This window comes from Anguilla rostrata, chromosome 11 (assembly GCF_018555375.3).
Source record: "Anguilla rostrata isolate EN2019 chromosome 11, ASM1855537v3, whole genome shotgun sequence".
In the NCBI taxonomy this organism is placed as follows: domain Eukaryota; kingdom Metazoa; phylum Chordata; class Actinopteri; order Anguilliformes; family Anguillidae; genus Anguilla; species Anguilla rostrata.
This window is the reverse complement of record NC_057943.1, coordinates 28,457,950-28,477,070: the sequence shown is the minus strand read 5'-3', so window position 1 is coordinate 28,477,070 and position 19,121 is coordinate 28,457,950.

Genomic DNA, 19,121 nt, shown 5'->3' with positions numbered 1-19,121 from the left:
TACCCAGATTATGTTTGGGGCGGATTTCTGCTCAGTTACTCTAAACGCTAAAATATTACATGTGACACATTCAAAATGAGACACTGTGTGACTCTTCGCTAGAGCTGCCCCTTTAAGAAACAAATAGTGGCAGGCGCATCCATTGCCTTGACAAATCACACTAATCAAGGGAAAAAGTCCTAGGTTGCTTGTCTCAGTGAACAGTGAACTTCGAATAAGCGTATGGGTGCTCGTCAAAAGTGATCCATTTCAGTATTTACCCTGTACATGGGTGACATCATCGTTGGAGTTGGAGTGGAACTGGAGTTCTGTACGGTTTCTTTGTTATGGGCTGGAGTATTGCAAATGACACATTATGAAACAGACAGAAAAAAGGTGAGGACCTGCGTATTAATATTGACTGTTTGACAGTGGCCGTTCCTGGCAGGTGGGGCTGTCTTACTCCCCCCCCCCTTTTCATTCTTCATTTCCATGTCGTTCCTCATCCTACGAGCAACAGGAGTGGCCGGGCGGCCCGCAGGCGGGCAGGGGCAGAGCTCGGCAGGGCTGGCAGCAATCCCAGGTCACCTTTCAACCAACCGGGCGGGTCACCGCTCACTTTTTATCGATGGCCCTTCGCCCTGACGCCGATGACAAATACGACGGAGCGGACCGAGGCGCGCCTTTTCTTCCCTTCTCTTCTTCTTCTTCTTCTTCAAAGCAGGTAGCCGTCATGCGCCAACAAAAAAAAAAAAACACATGATAAAACGGCGCAGCGGAAAAGGTAAACTATTAATAGACTCCTCCACCCAGAACTGTCAGGGCCGTCCCGCGGCTCGACGGCACGCCGCACGGCGGGACAGGCACCTGCACGGGACCCGCAGCTGCGCCGGAGGGACCGGGAGCTCTCCGGCGCATCCTCGCGACCCTTCGCCCGCGTTTGGGGGCTCCCGCACCGGCGTGAACCTCCGCCAAGCCCAACACTGCTAAGGCTGGTGAGCGCGCAACTGCGCATTCAGGCTGACTCACCCAAAATTATAAGACCCCACTTTCTGTTTAGTGCCCCTGTAAATTGTAATTATCATTAATGCACAGAAACCTGCTCATATCCTCCCTGTGATACAGTAATATACTACTGACTACTAAGAATGATAAAATTATGGTTAAGCTGTAATATAATAATAACGTATTACGAGTCAAGGCTACTATTGAGAAATAACCCCCCCCCCCCCCCCCCAAATTAATTTTTTAGTTTGTCATCTTTATAAGACACTACAGTAATAATAATAATTCACAGCACTATAATAATGATAATAATTATTATTATTATTATGTTTACCCAGACACAAAATATAAAAGCACAAACTGTGTGCCTGCTATCTGAATACACTGTGTAATTCCATGAAGGACTGGGATGATGGGTGCCCTGGTGGTTAATGTTAGGGCTGAGTTTGGGTCTAATGAGATAACATGGCTGGTATTAGTTAAAGTGCAGTGGCATCACTTTTACATGGCATTGCTTGTGTAAAGTCCATGGCTCTGGGGTGCTGTCCTCTCCATACACACTTATTATACTTAAATTGGGACCAAAACATGCAAATAATTGAGACAAATGCAACTTTTCAGTCAATCCATTCACTTGATAACAACGGAAAAGCTGCAAATAAGATGGTAATAAAAACACTGGATTTAAATGGCTTGAGGGAGATTATTTCAGTGCATAAATCTTCGGCAGCATTAATGGTGAAGTTATGAGTTGTGATATAGTAAGTGCCAGTAGCTAACACTTTCACAAATGATCATTTACAACCTAACACTATTTTTTAAAAGGTGAAATGGCAGGCTCTCTTTGTCAAGTCTAACAAGGGAATAGCTTTCAGGTGAAGGCGCTGCCATAACTCATCTGTGTGACCTTTTGAACAGGAATTAGGGCAGTTCTCTACTTTAGCACAGGTGTATATAGCATTTGCATGCTTAGCTACGAAAAGTACAGCAAAACCCTCAAAAACTACATGGGAAATCGGTGTAAAACAGGTTGTGTGTAATTACATTAGACTGCACATTACTGTACTGTTGATTAATACAATGTAGCATAATGTGATTAAATTATGTTACTACATTGTATTTTTCTGTTGTATAGTCGGGTGCAGGCTTGCTCTTCACAGAATGGTGCAGTATGATCTAAGTTCATGCCGTGTATAGCACATAACTGTTCCTCCTGCACTTTTTCCTTCAAATTATTTTTGAAACATGGTTATGTTTGTGCTTTGGTTTCCATTTCTGCAAACATAGGATTCTCATATTTGTCACGGATTCACGGTAAATATGAGACCATATGCAGCTTAGAGCTAGCAGCAAATTAATTTTGACTCATTAATCAAAAACCTGCTACCGGCAGCTGAATTTATTATGTACTGAGGATCAAAGGAAACATTTATATATATATAGGCAGCAATAAGGTGGTTTAACGGTTTTCCCAATAAATATTGACTGTTCTTTATATGTAAATAGTTGCTAGGGAGAGAAGATCTTACTGCTATTCTATTTATTCCGTCCTCACACAAATTAAATTCATATAAAATTCTCTGAGTGTTGCTCATTGATATGTTATTACTGATCCTCACAGCCAGTAGCCATGATTGGTATAATAATAATAATAATAATAATAATAATAATAATGATAATAAAGATGATTCATATAGCACTATATATCAAAACATGGTTACAAAGTGCTTTACAAATTTTAAATATAGAAAACAAAATAAATAAAATGATAAAGATAAACAGTCTAACCCCTCTTAAAAAGATTCACTGAACTAAAAGTTCACTGCACACTTGTCAAATATCAATAAAAAGAGCTTATAAAATTGTGTGCAAAGATGCACATATCCAGCAAAGATAAGTACAGAGGCATGATTGGATCCCTTTCCATTTTAAGTATAAGACAGAAGAAGCTAAATATATCTGAGTGCATACTCAAACTCAGTCCTGAAAGACCCCTGTGCATTTGCTGGTTTTCATTCCACCCTTCTCTTGCTTAATTAAGGTTGTTGAACTCGTGTTTAAGTTCTTCCGTGATTTTTTTCCTTGAACTAATTAACACAATGCAGGTTTGGCTCATTATCATTTGCTTTGTCTTCGAATTCTTCATTATCTACCAAAAGGTTCCTTTTAGTGGCCAGGTGTCCACACATTAACCAATTAGGAGCCTGTTGATTCACCTCAGTCTTTAATTTTATCAGTTAATTTTTATAGCTCTTATGTCACTGTTTGCAATACAGGACAATGTGAATATGGGACTTTAATTATGCTTGCCTTGGATAGGTATTTCTGAGATAATGTGGCTTAATTGAGGGTAAATAATCCCTCAAAACATGAAAGCGTAATTGGCAAAAATTAACAGCTTGTTAAAATTCTTGGATTGCAATCGTGGTTGGAACAAAAACCAGCACACACAGTGGTCCCCCAGGACCGAGTTTGAGAAGCGCTGATACCAAAGTTTTTTCTTTTTTCTCCTGTGCCATTTCCTGTCGCTCCGAAGATCTTTGTTTTCATCAGTGAAGAGATGTTTTTTTTTTAAGGAGGCTTTATGGCGTCTTTCATGTTTTTGCCGCTGTAGTTCCATGGCACCAAACGGAATTAGGCTATCGATTGAGGACTGCCGAATGCAAGCGCTGGCAACCCAGGAAACCGGGCCGGCTCTCTTCTCCCGCTCTGCCCCTTTATTGTTTCGCGCTTCGTCTAAATAATTCACCGATGAAGTGAAACACAACAAATACCACGGGACACTTGCAAGACAGTAAGTTAATCCCCCAAAATAAAATAAAATTTTATCTCGAGGCTCAAATAATACAATAACATATTATTAAAGTGTGCGAGTTCTAGGGTAGCACCACCATGGCAACAAATAACCAAGCGCCTCGGGTATATGGTATTGCTGAGGAAAAGAATTGCTTTTTTCATATTACAGGGAATTATTTTCACCGTTTTCTCTCCCTGCAAGTGAAGCACAGTAGCCAGCGTAGACGGGAAAATATTGTGTGTGCATTTTAGATCAGCAATTTTGAATATGTGTGGAAATAACCTTCAGCCTACAATTAAAATAGATTAACAATAGCTTACAACAGCAGTAACATCGATATACACACCGCGCACTCTAATATTCTCCCTTGGTCAAATAAAATGTGTCACTTTCTGAGAAAATGTTATTGTTTCAAAGACGGTTTATTGAGGATAATAACATTCCTGATTCTAAATTCACACTTAACGACTGCTCTGGTATATATTGTACCGTATTTATCAATGCTGTTATACAAGCACTATTTCTTCTTATTATTATTATTATTATTATTATTATTATTAATGATTATTGCAGTACAAGTCACAGATTTGAAAATGTAACCTAGAATTAAAAATACCTGAGAAATATCAGGCCAGCACAAATGCCCAGTCCATGAGAGTATCAACCCTTTCACTAAATTACCAAAATCAATTGCTGGGCCACCTCATTTTGATTTTTGCCTGCGTGTGGGGTTCTCTACAGTGATTGGAGCATATGCAGATTAGGATGAATGGCCACACCCTTAACTGTGTCAGATGATGAATTAGCCTGGTCAGCTGATCTGCATTTTTGCCGTGTTTTGTGCACTTCCCTTTTACAGCGAGCCTTTAACGTTACATGATTGTCCTTATCTATCCGCCGGGCTCTATCATTAAAATGTCATTTGAGTTTCAGGCCCTCTTTTTAAAAATAAATAAATCATTTTTGTACTTTTCAAATGTCCTTGGTGCTGCTGCATGGAGGAAAATATCCAGCGCAGTGCGTGGACTCGCAGTGCGCTGTTCGTGCAGTCTGAGGTTGGACATTTGCGACGAGGCATGGCAGCCTCACAGGGAAGGCAGGGAACGGTCCGCAGGAATCCTATCGCTGAGAAGCCAAGTCCTCCGGGCTCAGGGAGCCACCTTTTAGCTTCTCTTTGCAGTTTCGACTGAACCGGGCCCTTAATCTCACTAAAAGAGTCTCGGGTAAAATATTATCTATATATCTGCATTACTTATTAATCTGACTGTTTATTCCTGGGCCACGCAGGCAATATAACATGTCACCTACAATGTCCTCCGCAAGCAATTTCCAGGCAGTATATTGAGTTACATGTTCCTCTATTTACCGGAAAAACAGGTCTTGGAGATAAGACGAAAGGTGATATTTACTGTGCCTCCCAGCAGTGTGATGTTTCTGCTAGATCATTCTGCTCAGGTAGGACATGAGCCAGGCAAGCCGGGCTGGATGGGAAAAGAGGGCAGAGACGAGAGAGAAAGAGAGAGAGAAAGAGAGAGAGAAAGAGACGGAGAGAGAGAGTAAGGGAGACAGAAAGAGAGAGAGGGAGTAAGGGAGACCGAAATAGAGAGAGTGAGTGAGAGAGAGAGTAAGGGAGACAAAGAGAGCGAGAGAGTAAGGGAGGCAGAGAGAGAGAGAGATACCATAGCTTATCCATGATCATTTCAAATTGCCTTTTTTTTTTTTTTTTTTAATCGGTGAAATTTCCAACACTAAAGAGCCAGTGGCGCCTTGGCCAGCCGTGTGCAGCAGTCATTACGGAGCCAACGCGGGAGGTTATGGGTTTGAATCCCAGGTGGATTGTCACTGATATACTCTGATATACTACAGGCACTTGAGTTTCCTGAGTAAAGGGCCAGCTTTAATGGATAACCTGTAAAAAAAAAAAAACCTGTGATAGATCGGCCATAAAACTGCTGCATCAGTTAATTCCAACAAGACCAAGAATTGATCATTCTCATCCCCAGTATTCAAATAGTCGCAAATGCATTCATGACATATTTTCAGCTTTGCAAAGCTTCTTTGTTGCTTTAGCAGTATGTTTGTCTTGCTGTAGAATGAAGTGCCATCTGAAGAGTTTAGAGCCATTTGGTTGAACCTGAGCAGACAAGAGGCTTCTGTACATTTCAGAATTAATTCTGTTGCTACTATTGCATCGCCAGTGAAGACAAGTGAGCCAGTATCTCTGGCAGCTATACATGCCCAAAACACAACACCTCCACCGCCATGTTTCACAGATGAAGGGGGTGCTTTGGATCATGGGCATTTCCTTTTGGCCTTCAAACTTTTCTCTTGCCATCACACTGATGCAAGTGAGTCTTGGTCTCATCTGTCTACAAGATTTTTTTTCAAAACTCCACGGGTTCTTTTTGGTACTTCCTAGCAAAATGTAACCTGGCCATCCTGTTTTTGTGGCTAACTAGTTGTTGGCATCTTGCGGTGTACTGTACCTTCTGTAGTTCTGCTTGTGAAGTCTTCTTCAAACGGTAGTCACTGACGCATTCATGCCTGCCCGTCTCCTGAAGAGTGTCTGTGGTCTGTTCGACAAGTGTTTGGGGGTTTTTCTTCATTGTGGTGAGAATTCTTTGGTCATCAACTGTAGAGGTCTTCCATGGCCTACCAGGCTCTTTGCGATGACTCTCTTTCTTCTTAATGATAAGAAACAGAGAAGCATCTATGAAGCCATTTGTCCCAAACATTATGGTGCCCTGAAATGGGGGACTATGTACATGAAAGTGTTGTCATTTGGTGAAACCAAACTGTACAAATCTGCAATTTTTGATTACAAATTAAAATTTGTGGAGTACAGAGCCAAATAAAAAGGAACTAAATAGCACTTAAAACTTAGAGACACAGGGAAAGTACAATGGGTCAAGTACTCTTAATTCAACACGGACAGACTGTTTTTGGATTAAGAGGCGTACACCTTCTTGCAGTTAATGTGGCGCGTGCACCTACTAACAACAACAACAGTCTGTTGTATTTTGTGGCACCATGTAGTGTTTAGGATATTTTTTAACACTAGCATTCATTGCTTTGCCACAGAAACCAATCCTTATATTTCCAAGATATGTAAATAATTTGTGGTTGAGGCCAGATCCTATTATGCGCATAATTAGGGAACATAAATATTTGTTTTCGTTTCCAATTTGAAGTCAGCTGAAAATGCTCCTGAACGAAGTGGTGACATTTATGTTTTGATTAGTATTAAACATGAGGACACTGTAAGATTTAACCCAAATTCCGTAATTCAGTCACCCTAAATGACTGCATATTTGTCTAATGTGCATTAATTACATAATGCTCACTCTGCGGAGAGAATCACTTTGCTGAGATTGTGCAGTCATGCGACCAAAGAGTATAAATATTTGTCTAAAGGTATTTAATCATTTGACTTCCAAGCTGATTAACTCCAATGGTCAAAATCAAAATATCACAACGAAAAGTGACAGCATTGACCACAGTGGCGGATATGTATGTTCACACAGTTAAAGCTAGGGTTTTTAACCACAGGTCTGGGGGGGGGGGGGGGGTGGTTGGTTGTGTTTAATTTTATGAAACTGCTACAAAAAAAAAAAATCATGCGCCCCCTTAGCTCCGCCAACTCAACGACCCTTTTGTATTGTAATAATACATTCATTTGGTCGCAAAGGAAGCCGATTTTCCCGTGGAATGGTCATAGATTCTCAGTGAGAATAACGCAGACAAAAGCCGAGGAATTTCAGCACCCAGGTGAAAATGCGCTGGCTGAGTGCGGCTGCACTGAGCATGTGCGGAGACACCTTTTTAAGCTCTCCGCATGTTATTGATGCACTCAGAGGCTGCGGAATAAGTCTGGCCTGACGCGCACCGTGCACTGCTCATTTATAATTTTAATAAGACAGAAATGCAAATGGATTTTTCCACAGTTTGTCCCCCAAGATGGTATTGATGTATGCAGCAAGACGTCACCGTTGGATGCTCCCAATTTCTTTTCACACTCGGCGTAGCGGCGGCGGCGGCGGCGGCGGCAGTGGCGGCGCGTTTCGGCGGGCATTGTTAGCCCTGCAGTTCTTAAGCGACGCTCCCCCGGGAGCGCTATCCGGAGCGCCGCAGAATATCAACCTTGTCTGCGGGGCTGATTATGAGAAGAGCACTAATGAGTCCTATTTCCACCGCTGTTTACTCCGGAGCTGCCCCGCCCCAGCCGCCCCACGCAACACTGCGTCCGGTATGAGGCGGCCTGGGCGATGTGGCGACGCCCAGCGCTCCCTCGCCTAAGAACGTTTTATCGTTAGTCTCCGTTATATTTGCTTTCGTTGCTCTTTCGCCAGTAAAAGTGACACTTCTATCCAAGTCACTTCAGGGGTATAAATTGGACATGTCTGATTTACTGCAGAGACAAGATTCTGAGCTCTGTGTCACCGTACCACTTAGTTTCTCTGTTTGTATTTCCCCCAAATTACCTTGTTCTTGTTATTTCTTTAAGTTATTCAATTCATTTTATTCCTTGATATTTTGAGGTCATTTCTGCCTCGCTGGGGAGACCTCTGTGTCTGAACTTCAACATCAGATTTTATTGTGAAATTGATAACCGCACATACCTATTGCTTGTGACATGTAGGCTATAGATCGTTTTTGGTCTGATAATTACTGAAATCCTTAATCGGGTATAAGATGCTGCGTGTATTATCGAGACGTGTAGCCTATTTATTTTCTTTGACATCTTCCTGATTCCAGGAATCTGAAAGGCGTAAAGATGCACAGACCGATATGAAGTAAATAAATCAGCAAAATAGGAAGAAACGAGTGCAGCTACGATTATTATTTTATTATTTTGAGAAGCAATCCGCTGCGGGTCTGGGAAAAGGGAGCTGCTGTGTCCTACAGGCGACTCTCCTCATCAATATACAGGAAGTCTTGAGTGAAGAGGCGACTATCTTTTCCGGCGAAATGAAAGCCTGACCACGTTGATTTATTTACTTTGGGGGGGGGAAACATTTTAGATTTGAAAAGAGCACTGGAAGAACGGAGCGCGGCGTTCCTCCGCAGGCAGGTTGACTGAGAGCTCTGCGTTTCATTTCAGCGCAAACGTCTGTTGAGTCCTGCGCCAGGTAAGTGGAGTCCTGTCTCTCATCTGGACCTGAGTAATGCGGCCTGCATTCTTCCCTCCATTTTTAAATCAATGACGTCTCAGTACCCGAATGCCCCAAATGGTTTGGCAGTGTAAGTGGCATTGTCCTCTATTGTGTTCCAGGCACTCCAGCGGTTTTATTAAGATTAAACTTACAGCAGATTTACCTTTGCTGCCGGGACAATGAAATGAAGGGAAAAGAGAAATAATGTATTTATCAGATATATGCTGTCTGAAGAACTGACATTTCTACCTTTGTTGCCTGTAATTGTAATGCATATCACGAGTTAAAATATTTTTCTTAAATTGCGTCACATGTGAACGTATAGGACTGATTCACGGGGTTGTTCGACATGACATGTCTCAGTATCGTTTAATCTCTTAAAATGCGCAGGCCTGCAGATATCACAAAGAGGACGCCGAACGCACGCTGGCGGAGCCTGTTTGCACGCTCGGAGGCTGAATTATGCCGCACGGCGCATCCAGGAAGCATATGATTGGAGTTTTGTCAAATCAAGTGTGCGCCGCGCCAGACCCCACGGGTGTGTTTTGCTGGCGGAGCCGCGAGGACGCGGTGACATATGTGACGCATGTTTATCGCGGCGTTGTCTGTTTACGTTTAGGCTACGTCGCGGATTCGAGGCGCACGAAAGATGTATCTGATGGCCATGTGTAAAACCCCCAGGAGGGACGCGGTACTTTTATTGCTTTTTAAATAAGGAAAAAAGGGAGGAAGCTTCGTTGACTTTGTGCTCATCATTTGGGTGTTGGCGTTAATCCCCGATACCGTCTCTTTCCATAAGAGGAACACCGTCGCTATTCCCAGTACCATTCCTAGCAAACCCCCCCCAAAAAAAGACCACTCTTTAAACACCAGTGTGTGGAACCTCAGCCTTCCGTCCGTTTTGTGATTTGAAACTTCGTGCGTGTGGAAGGACGCGAGCCTCACAGCCCTCCCCGGCCCTGCGGGTGGGCGGCGGCGCCGATGGCCGGCGCGGACGCACAGACGGCTCTCCGGTCGCCGCTGCGATGCGCTTTGTTGTGTGAAGGTATCAATCAGAGGGGAGCAGATTATTAGAGTGTCTGAAAGAGATCAAACAATGTTGCCGTCTGCACCCACACACGGCTGATTTACGGGCAGGCTGATAAAGCACTGCAGCTCTCTGTCAGGGCTACATGACGGCTCGCCGCGCTCGCCGGGTAAGTTATTGCAGGGGCCGGCGGTAATGCCTCTCCACCTAGCAACCGGCTGGCCGGCAGCCGCGGGAGCGAGCGAGCTCCCGCGATTGGCGCCGTAACCGAGGTCAGTGTTTACCGTATCGAGTGGGCAAGTCGCACTCGTTTTCTAGCGTGTCTGTTTCTTTTGTTCACCTGCTACGCCGCGCTACGCTTAAAGCCGCCCGCGGGCGGTGGTGGGAGCGTGTGTACGACCACGGCTCAGCGTGCGCCCTGCATTCCCTGTCCTGTTTAAGACCACGCGACGACGAATGGGAACGGTCTCATGCAGCATCTAGAAATTTCAGCTGACGCGCAGACTGGGGCAAGTTGGCCGCAGTGCGTGCGAGTACACGTACAGTAGACTGTAAGCGTCTTGAGTGACTAGCCGCCTGGTTCACTTTTGAGTTGTTAATCATTATTTTCTCGCGTAATGTATTTTGGCAGATCAGAAACGCAAACTCCCACAGGAAGGAAGGGATTTTTTCACAACATTGAAAATAATTTAGAGCTGTCACGTAAGGAAAAAATAACATTCCTACCCAGGGCTTTGCAATCCCCCTCAACGCGGTGACATGCCGGGTGCTAAGGTTATGTAAGCTGTCATTCTAGGAAGTGGGCCTCCCACTCTGAAATGCTCAAATTCCACCCCTCAAAATCTTCACATTTTCAACAGGCGCTAACACTTCTGCCCTTAAAAGCAAATTAAAACAAATCGCCTAGAAGCTCATGCAAACAACACAAACAAACAGACACCCACAATTCTCCAAATACTCTGAAATTAATCCCATTAAATAAGATTTAACATTTGCCTGGTCTGAAAAGGTAGATATTCGCTTTATGATTGCAAAGGTTTATACAGTTCAGCACAATTCAGAAATGAAGTTTTAAACTTTATGAAAAACTCCGCCTTCCCTTTTCACCACTATCTCTCTTCTTGAATGTGATATATTTTAAATGTTGAAATGCTGGCAGTCTGTTTTTACGCAAATGTCAAGACCGGTGAGTATTAACCATTTAACTGACGCATTTATCATTCAAAGTGAATGGGAAAATGTCACTAAATTCTCAAAGAGCTAATAAACATAACACCATTCCATTTTCTTTTTTTGTTTTATTTTAATGATGCGGCCAGAGTGAAATACAGCGCTTCTGGTATATATGTCACAATATTTATATTACATTCATGAATATGTAAACACTGGCATAAATATTAAATAGTAAAATGCTAATTGCGTGTGCATTTAAAGCTGTAGTAGCCTACGTCGTTAGTACCTTGCAGCGCTGAGTGAGCTTATTTGTCATCGGTTAAAAAGTAAAATCATGACAGAGCTCAGCAGTAGCTAGAGCAGCCGAGTAAATGGCAGGAGATGAGATCCTGGGAAATTGGCAGCTGAAAGGCAGTAATTTCTAATATGAATCCCATTAACACTTCTGTCTGCTTACCAAGCAATTTGCCGGAACTGCTGAACTCGAACAAAAAGGAAAGTTGTCCTGAAGACTTCAGTGATTTTTTCTTTTTTTGTCAATGAATTTCAAGCGATACCTTCAGTTACCTACGCGCCTGATCGCAGGAACTTTTTTAAATTCGATTGCGAGGTCATAGGGATAAACATTCATAGGACACAAACATTGCTTCCTAAAGCAGACCGGGTCGGACGTGGAGAAGAGAGAGAACGCGGTTATGGCTGTTGAGCATTTTCATTGGTCCGTTTTTTTGATAATGTGAGGACAAGGCCTGATTGGCCTGCGCCGAGGCCTTGGGCGTCTGCGCAGCGCAGCTCCGTTCCCGGTCTCTCCCAGCTGCTGCGCATTGCGCTATTTCCATACCCACCCACAGTAGCCACACGGCTGGTCTTGCTCTGCCCACGTAAACTGCACCTTGGGTGTTCCAGCGAGAAAATAAATCCCGCGGAAAGTGTTGGGCTGGACGTGCCCGGCCTCCTTAAAGGCCGCTCGCCAGGCGTGTGCTGCCAGCTTCAGTCCAGAAAGACAATTTCACCGTAGTTTACTTTTAGATATTTATTGATATTTTCCCCGGAAGACACACAGTTTGTTTCAAGCTCCAATTAGGTGCGTGTTGAATAATAAATGTAAGGTGAACTAGGGATCATTTTTCTGAGAACAACACCAAGAGTCGCGTAAGCTCCACCCGCTCCCTTGCTTGGCTTTTCTGTTGATTTAGCCCTATCACCCCAAATAGGTCCCTCTTCCTTGACTTGCCACCTCAAAATAACAGTACTCCAGAGTATAGTGCTTCGAAAGGATACTGTAAGTACATTTTTGGTTGAATTTTTTTCACCTCTAAAATACCTTCTTGATCTTCCCTATAGTACACAAGAATTTCTTTTTTTACCATCGCAAATTGCAGCATGCCTTTCTGTAGATAATAGGCCTTATTTGAGAAGAGCAATATGAATTGAAAATGTTTTTTTTTTCGTTCTTGTGAATGAAAAATTGTTTCTTTTGCAGTATCCATTATAGATAGAAAGGTAAAGGCCTGGGTAATTTGTGTGTTTGTGTGTGTGCTTGTGACTCCATGTGTGTGCATGTTTGTCTGTGCACACGCGTGTTCATGTATTCACACACACAAACACACATGCACATTTATTTACCTGTGTGCTTACATGAAATGCGTGGGTATACAAGTCAATTGGATATTATGTTATAATTGTTCAAATTAGGCCTTTTACATAAAGATTGCAGCACCGCACTTTTTCTGAACATGCTTTTCATTTACAATTGATTGGTATTTATCAACATATGCACATGGATACATGGATACGTGTGTTTGATAAATCCAGCGGAATTTGTTTGTTCTTTTGTGCATACATTTGTGCATAACATAAATTGTGCATACATTTAAACACGATTTTGCTAAAATATTAGTAAATGAGGCCCATTGTGCGTATATGCTTGTCTAAATCAGTTACTGACTGCAATTCCAATCCCAGCACCTGTGTAAATAATTACCTGAGGTGCAAAGAAGTCCATACGATCATTACACTCAACAGTCAAAGGTCAATCGCCTTTGTCTAGACCTGGGGTATCCGATCTTATGTAAAAAAGGCTTTTGTTTAAGCCCAGTGCTAAGATGCCTGATTCCACTTACCGAGGTCTTGATTGAAGACCATGATTAGTTATTTAGGTGAATCAGGTGTCATAGAACAAAAACATGCACCCACACGGATCGTTTTTGGATAGGATTGTACACCCCTGGTCTAGACCATGATCCAGACCAGCTTCATTCCCTCCTTTGGCCAACTGAGCACCAGACCAGTAGGAATGAGCTGCCATTTGGCTGCTCCTGGCTCAAATAGAACATTTTAAGGACTTGAGAATCTGCATGTATTCTGCCTCCTAAGATTTGAACAGCCCTCTGTTTGCAGTGTTAGTTACAGCCGGGGTGGGGCGTGGGTGTGGAAGGCGGGGAGCTTTCTGTCACTGGTTAGTGCCCAAAAGAGGACAGCAGTATTGGCAAGGTGTGTTTTTTTTCAATTAAACAACCCCAGCCTCCAGTATGCAATCACAACTACTACCCCCTAGTCTGCAGTGCTTAGGGATGATATCCCTGGGATGATAGGCATGGACAGAAAAGGTGGGTAGGCCCAAATGAAATTTTGCTTAGGCCCCACCTCGAGATCAGGGGTGGCCCAGGTTTCAACCCTCAGCAGCATCCATAACGGCCTGCTTTGAGGGCCTCCCCCTCCCCCCATGGCGTCCCTGTCAGGAAGCCAGAATGACCTCAGAAGGACACCAGCACTTCACTAATTTGCCTCGCAGCCCCTGTCGTCAAAGGTTTCTTACAGTAACGCCCGTATGCAAGGCGGAGTGTATTTCTTTACCGGTGAAGTGGAGGTCGCGTAACTGGCTAAAGGGCACAACTGCAGCAGCCTTCCCAGAAAGCAAACCCTCCGTCCTTTCAGATGTGGAGTCAGGGCTTCTGGCCAGTGCCCCGTAATACCCCAGTGATGAACAGAAGGGAGGGAGAGAGAGAAAGTAAAGATATTTATTCTCCCCACGCGCACGCGGCTATCGCCGTGTCACGCACGACGCGGCCGAGGACACGGCGATAAGGATAGATAGATCCATAAATAAATAAATCGCTGGCACAAGTTTCACTCAGATAGCAGACATCACTATTTGATGTGTTGCTTGGCTCCGAAGGCTTCGTACTTTGATGGCACTTTTTTTTTTCTTTTTTTTTTATCCAGCCGCGCACGGACCAGGGTCAGCCAAAGCCGCGCTCTCTCTCCCGCAGCGAGAGGCCGCCTCGCGAAAACGAGGGGTTCGAAAAAGAATCTCTGGCATTCCCGGAGACGCTGAAAGACGCACGCTGTCGATTGAGGATGATGAATATTTTAAAGTCGCTTCATCCATTAGTGCTTTTCGCAGGAAGAAAAACAAGTATTTGGAGGAGAAAGAGAAGCGAAACGTAAAAACAGTTGCGTTGGTTCTGCGCCGTTGTGGGCGTTAGTGGGGAGAGGGGCATGCAGTGTGTTTTTAGTGGCACTCTAGTGCCATTTCAAACCCCCCCCCCCCCTCGTTCTGCAGCCCTCACAACGCCACCCACCCCCCCCCCATTCCTCTCCCCGCAATCTCCCTCAGCGTAGCGCTGTCCCCCGGTTGTAGCCGGGCTTGGTAGCAGCCCTTGAAATGACCTTTCTTTAATTAACTGCATCTTGATGAGCAGATCTACATAGAATGTGAAGGTTAATTAATGAAGTATCACTGCTTAGTCTTAAAACCATCACCTAGCAGATGACAGCCAGCCCACCACTCTCAATATTACCAGAGATCTCATTAGCAATGGCCGTTCGGCTGACGGGCTCAGCTTTGGTCTTTGAAATAATAGCAAATTGTATTAACGATGGACCTCAGCTCCTCTTCTTTTTTTTTCTCTCTCCTTCCCCTTCCTCTTCTTTATCCGGCTCTCCGGTCTACCTTTCTTTTCAAACCGGCTCTCTCTTAATTCCTAAAACGGGGGGATGGCGGGGGTTGCTGCCGGAGGGGAGGATAGATATGTCACGCGATGAGCGTTATGAAAATGTATTCAAATTTGAGCCGCGGCGACTCGGCGGGCGCGCTCTGCGGCACGCCCAGCTCCCGCGTCCCTCACCGCCGACGTCTTCCTGACATTACAGCGCTCCGTGTTAAATAATAAAAGTGCAAAATTCAAATTTAATTGCTTCTTTGCTGTTTCCTAGTCCCTGTCTCTCTCCATTTTTGTCACAATTATACATTAATTTCTCCTTGGTTACGAGAGATTAAGATTTATTTTTCATTCCCGGATAAACTAGGACAGCTAAACACCTTAATGAAATGAAGAGTAAATAAAAGCATGAGATAATTAGCTGCGGCTCAAAAATATTCTTTATTTTCTGCCTGCTGAAACACAACGGAATATATCGAGTGTACACGGGGAATGCCAGCATTTGGGAATGGTGTGTTTTGAAAATCCACTTCCCTAGACTCCTTTTGACATGGTCACGCATCCAAGGGATGTTACCCACATACATCACAGCAGGAAATCAGAGAAGACGTTTATACCATGAATTATCAAATGCAATGATTGAAAGGAACTGTTTTGAACAAAATGGACAACATTCATTGTTGTTGCAATGTTCAATCAGCTTTGCGTTCTCAAGTGCAGTGCGGTAACGCTTTAATAAAGGTGGAGAAAAGAAACGATGATCCGCGTTTCCATTCTGTTTTTCTGTCGGTAAAGCGATCCGGGCTGGAAGGTGGCGGATAAAGCGCGGTTCCCCAAACTCACTCCGGGAGCGCGATTTAATCTCGATAAGGCTTTCGGGCAAGCGCTCCTTCACTCTTCCGGATTCCTTTCGAGACGCCTCGCCCGCGCCGCTACGGAAACCGGATCCCGGCCGGCAAATGGATTCCATGGGCAGAGAAGGCCCGCTCGGTGTCCGTCATCGCTTCAGCGAGGGCGGCCTTATCGAGGACGCGATAAGACATCGCAGCCGCGCGGTTTGAGTGGAGAAGTCTACGGTTACAGTGCGGGGCCTTGTTTGTCTGTCTTCACCTTGCATTGAAAAGGCTTGAGTGCGCTGTGTTTTTTTTTTTATGCGGGAGACTGTCAGATGAACCCCCCTCCTGAGGACTCCAACCCCCCTCTTATTACCTGGTCCCAACCTTGCCACCATGCTTCGTGTTGACCCCACTGTTCCGTTTGTGAATTTCGAGGGAGCGAGGCCGATTTCCCCTCCGCGTGCCCCGAGGGGCTTGCTCTCTGACCTGCTTCCTGTGCTTTAGCCGCCGGCTATCTCCGCCGCCGTTTAGCAGGCCGGAGCCGCTTATTACACCACCGACCCCCGCTCTGTTGCTGCTCACGGGAGGGCGGACGCCGCCCATATCTGAGCTCTCCGGAGTTTCCCCAGTCGCCCAACGGGAGGGATCAAAAGAATCAAGCTCGGCTTCCCTCTGAAGTCCTCTTTGGTCTCTTCCCTTCCTCGTTTCTTCTGAGCCCTTCATTTCTCATTTTCTTCAAAGCGGCCATTCGGGCTCCACGCGTGCCAGTGTCTCTGTGGGTGGCCTTTAGGTGAAGTGTGAGGAAGTTAAAGGCTGGTTCTCTTTGCCCCTGTGAAGAGTTCACCAACCTGAGGTCCCTGGGCCTGTGTCTGCGCTCATGCATTTCTATAACAGTCAACCTTACAGCTTTTATTTAAAAATATTGACGTAATTAAGGAAATATTACAATTCAATCAACATTTTGTCCTTAACTTGAACCTGAAAATAAAAATGTGCAGTTAGTTTAATTTTGCGGTCAGTAATACTGACTCGCCAAATCATGTGTGCAGAAAAGAAAAGAAAACATCCCTTTGTCAGTAAATATTAAGAACGAATGTCGATTAAATCCAGGACACTGTCACTTTGAGTATTGTCATACTTTCTGAAGAAATTCAGGTCAGCACAAGGATCCAAAGCTCCCTTGAGAATCCAGACTAAAGCCCCCTTATTGCAGTCCAATAGGTCCAGTTCCATGACTGCTACATCACACAGCTGTGATTTAGCTATGTGGTGCTTCATGGCCAAGTTAAAGAGTACTTAAGATTACAAAGGCAGAGCTGGGAGTTTGTGTATACTACAGAAATGGGACTCGATGGGAGGTTGAAGGCTGCAGGAGTGCATTTTGGGAATAAGGACTTTTTCATGACCTGCAAGTCTGTTTGAAGATGTGCCAAAACAAGCTTATTTCTTCCCCGTTATCTAAGCTAAAAAAAAACATTCGTGTTTTCGAGTTTGACCGTGGTTATGGTGCAACATCAAGAGCATTTCTGCTGCCCACAGACAATTCTATCCATTCAGTCGCTCAGATCCCCTGCCTGAAACATGGCCTAGAAGATCTGAAGGACGCACAGAGACAGTTTCAGCATTATGGCTGAAAGTCCAGCAGAGTAGGAGTACAAACGCTCACATCGGCTCGGTTTGACCCACAGTACAGCGACCACAGCAGCCGACGCTCTTATTCAGTCAGACCTCGCGACCGGCGTTTGTATGTGTGACCGAAACGCTGCCCCCATCGTCTCCCCACCCCACGCCATCCCGCCACCCCCGCAGAAAAAAGCCTGATAATTATTGTTTGTTTTTGCCAAGAAACTGGGGAGAAACATGCGAGCACACTTCTGCGAAATATGAGGCGAACCTTCATCTTTTCAGATGCTGACAAATGAAAGATAATTTAAATGGATGCCTTCTGCAGTGTGCACAGCTTGGGCAGTAAATCACAATTTACAAAAAAAGGGAAGAATTCTACATTTGACCCGCGATGAGACACTGGATGAATTTCCATTTTAATAGGTAATTATTGAGACTTCACTTTGATTTATTTTCCGCAAGGTTTGTCCTTCCTGTAGAGACTGTGTTCATAGCCCAAGACATCTGATCTGTGTGCGGATCAGACCCCCTCTTCCAAACCGCTAAGCTAGGCCCGCCGGCTCATCCTGTGAAGGCGTGCGGTGTTCTGGTGTGCGGCCGGGCCCCGCGGTGTGGCACCGAATCCGGATCGTGTCGGCGCTGACCGCGACTGGCAGCCCAACGGGGCGACGGGCAGGCGGCGGTGGCATCATCCTGGGAAGGGAGAGTCTCGCTCAGCTGGGTAGACTGCTAGTCAGCTGGGGCCTCTGTCGCACGTCTGTGCGGCTTGTACGCGGCTGTATGAGGAGAAGCGGCGACTGATATCATTGCCTGTGGTCTTACGAATCTATAGCGGAGGTAGCAGCAATACCACAGGTGAATATGACAGGGTGTTCCTAATTTGGAAAAAAGGGGTGGGGGAACCTCATATTTGATGCCTCTTATGTTAGCTACAGGAGCTACAAACAGATCCACCAATAGCTGGGGCTCTGTCTTTAAATTAGGAGTTGCCAACTGATGCATTTGAAGCAATGTTACACTGCCTTTTTTGGAATGTGCTGTGCAGAGTAGAGCAGTCACAGTTATTCCCAATATTACTGAAATTATAAAGATGAATTGATTATTTTTAAAGTAAAAGGGCAAAACGTCACAGCCATTAGATTTCACCAGGGACTTGGGGAGTCAGGGTGTGAAACACATGTGGGCCATGGAGTGACACATCCTGGTAAAGCATCGACTCCTACTGAAGAGACTCTTCAGAAGTCTGGTGCAAAATCCTGATTACGTCAGAGCAACTGTGCGAAAGGGGTTTCAGTTGGCAAGGGTTTCTCCATCTCACTAAAAGTAGAAGAACTCGGTCAGGCTCCTGACATGTACTTGGTAAAACAGTGCCAGTCCGATCCAATAAGCCAAAATGGCTGCTTAGGGCCCCACAACCGCCCCATAATTATTCTAAAACCTGCCTAGTATTTAGGAGGTGGGTGGTTAGGGGTGGCCCCCCAAATCAAATCCTGCTTAGAGTTCCTCAAAGACAAGGGCCAGCACTGCAGTAAAACCAATTTGGATAAGAGTACTTTTAAGCGCAATAGAGTGGAGCGGGTC